At 50.4% G+C, this 2,863-nt stretch overlaps 1 long non-coding RNA gene across 1 annotated transcript; it reads left to right on the forward strand.

Moving 5' to 3' along the window:
* Positions 1–1,030: 1,030 nt before the first annotated feature.
* On the forward strand, positions 1,031–2,122 carry LOC134481098 (uncharacterized). Its single transcript, XR_015633132.1, has 2 exons — positions 1,031–1,157; positions 1,795–2,122. It is a non-coding gene; the product is annotated as an uncharacterized LOC134481098 (long non-coding RNA).
* Positions 2,123–2,863: the final 741 nt, after the last annotated feature.

A 2,863-nucleotide genomic window follows, 5' to 3' on the forward strand; every position in this document is an offset into this window, starting at 1 on the left:
CAGAGCATAAACTAAGAATTCCTTTTATCTTTGGAGGGTCAGGGAGTGGGGGTGGGGCGGGGGTAAAGGTGGGGGTGGCAGTTTGCCCACCAAGCCACTATTTCCACCCAGGTCCGAATCTCAAAATTTCCTTCTAGACTAAGAATTATCCTTTCTCACCAGGCAGCTTTCCCAAGAAGAGCCCCTCATGAAAGGCATAGCTGCTCACTCTGTCTCTGGTGTTAGAGACACAGCGTTGCTCTCCTATAGAGGCAATCTGGGAAATCCTACTTACTTTGGCTGACTCACCCAACAAGGATTCTCCTGCCTCAAAATGAAGGAACAACTCAACCGCCCTGCGAGGTTAGAGATTAGATGCTGAGCTGCGCCCAAAGCCACACATCTGCAGAATGAGGAAATGACCTTGACGGCTCCTGAGGATGCCACCTGTCCACCACTCCTCGGGGTTGGGAGGGGTGTGTGTGTGGGGGGCGGGGGAAGAATGACTGATAAGCTTTAAGAAGTCACCCTCAAGGTTCTGTTGGAAGTCAAACCACCGCTCTACTCCCAGAGTGTGGGACAGGAGGAACTGTGGGGGAGGGGACTTTCGGAGAGTGTCATTAGGAGTCCCGGCAGCTTAAAATCCTCACTGTCTCTCTGAGACCCTTCAAAACACGTTCACTAGGGTTATGATGTTATTAAATAAGACCCAGCCAGGCTGGGCTGCTTTTGCTGTCATTTTTAAACTAAAGAGGTAGGTACAGCATCTGAAGGAAAGGTATGAGGGGTGTTGGAGCTGGGTAGGACCTCCCACGCCATAGCCAGAAATGGCAAGTGATTTGGGCTTGATGGTGCCCCTCCCCCGGGGCGGTGAGGACAGAGTAACAGGTACATTTGCTGAGGGTACAAACCACGGGAAGCAGAGCCCCGTGATGTCGCCTTGGACTGTTCAGTAGGGTGAGAGCATTGTGACGCTGAGCATCTTACCTCAGCTTCCTGGCAAACAGTATGCTTGGTAGATATCTACCAAGGTGAAGGAGGTCTGGATGTGCCAAAGTGCAGGCGAGGTTTCTCTGAGTAAACAAACAGACCTCTCCTCCCACCACCACTTCTGTGGCAGAAGAGTGGGTGACCGCCATGAGACAGCTATACCCTTGAATGGAGGCTGGAATGTGTGGGTGTGTGCACCATGCAGCTGCTCCTACCTGTTGCGGCAGGATCTCAGGGTCACTTCCGTTAGCATTCCGTCTAAGCTCCACCCCCACAGTTACCTGGCAACAGCTAGCTGGGCCTGATACTATAAAAGGGGCTGCTTGCCCCCTCCTCACTCTTACTCTCTTGCTCTCACCCTCTTCTCCCCTTTTCCCTTCTCTCCCCATTCCCTTCCTCCCATCTTTCCACATACTCACGGCCAGCCTCTACTCTTTTACTTCTCTACTCTTTCTCTCTTTCCCCACCCCTCTCTCTCTGCCCCTACTACCCTCTTAACTCCCCTCCCCATGCCCTGAATAAATTCTATTCTGTACTTTACCATCCTGTGGCCGGTTCCTCGGGGAAAGGGATGTCTCAGCATGGGCCTATGAGGCACCCCCTTTCCCAGTACCTCACCACACCTCCATAGAACATAATCCCCCCTCTCTCTATCTTTTTATAAAACACCAACTTTTCTTAGAACACTATGGGATGGAAACCCCATTGCACAGCATTGGATGAGGCAGATGCACGCATCCCTCTCTGCACAGGAGCTGTGCTCTAAGGGACCTGTCACACACAAGGTACTGGAGTCCACTGAGGCTCCATGCTCTCCTCTCACAGGCTGCTAAGGCTTCTACATAGTGATGACCTCCCCACTGGCGATATGGGATCCGTGACCTTTCTTCTGTGTGATGGTGGGACTGAAGGCGATGAAGGACTTTGTCAGCAGAGGAAACAGCCTGGGGCAAAATTCCACTGACTCCAGAAAGCAAACTGGGTTTTCTGAGAAGTTACAAATATGGTTTGAAGACTCACTCAGCCCTCGCCTTGGCCAGCCTTTCCCTTGGCATTGTGTGCCAACTCCCTAGGATTGCACACGAAAGGCTGGGGATTACTACGGTCTGCCTCTGTCAACATCAGCTATGCGAACTTCGAGGAATACTTGGTCTCCTGGTGTGTCTGCTTGCTCATGTGTAAAAGGGGCCATAATACTATGGGTTGTTGAGAGAATGGTGTGACCTCGTTAGAGAAGTATCTGTCCTGTAATGAGTTATCACTGTTATTAAATGAGAAACACAGTTAGTTAGTTAAGCATATATAGTCAACCATCAAGAGAAAGCATTCCTGGTTAGTTTCTTGGTAGCACCAATGCCTTGTGGATGTCTATGTTCTGGGCCATGGCTGACGTTCAGAATATCTCTGAAAGCAACTCCCGGTTGACACACACACTTTGTTGTACCTTGTCTCCAGATGAGTAGACTCGTTCTTGCTTCCAAAGAAAGCAAGAGTGGGAGTTGGGGATTTAGCTCAGTGGTAGAGCGCTTGCCTAGGAAGCGCAAGGCCCTGGGTTCGGTCCCCAGCTCTGAAAAAAAGAACCAAAAAGAAGAAAAAAAAAAAAAAAAAAAGAAAGAAAAGCAAGAGTGGGTGGGTGGGGACTGATTTCATCTGTGGCATTGGACACTTTCCAGAACTCCATAGCCACGATTTGGATGAATGCTGGGAAAACCTGTCAGCAGAGAATGCGGCAGGCAGAGGCTGCCAGGATGAGAAAACGAAGACGATTCAGCTTCGAGTTTCCACAGGGAATTTTGAGCTGAGCAATCCACGGCAGGGCAAGCCAGCCGCTGTGATAGCGTGGTTCGTGTTAATGAAGTGCAGCCACTGGGAGGTGAGAAGGAAATGCAGACAA

This window comes from Rattus norvegicus, chromosome 11, assembly GCF_021556685.1.
Source record: "Rattus norvegicus strain SHRSP/BbbUtx chromosome 11, alternate assembly SHRSP_T2T, whole genome shotgun sequence".
Taxonomy (NCBI): Eukaryota; Metazoa; Chordata; class Mammalia; order Rodentia; family Muridae; genus Rattus; species Rattus norvegicus.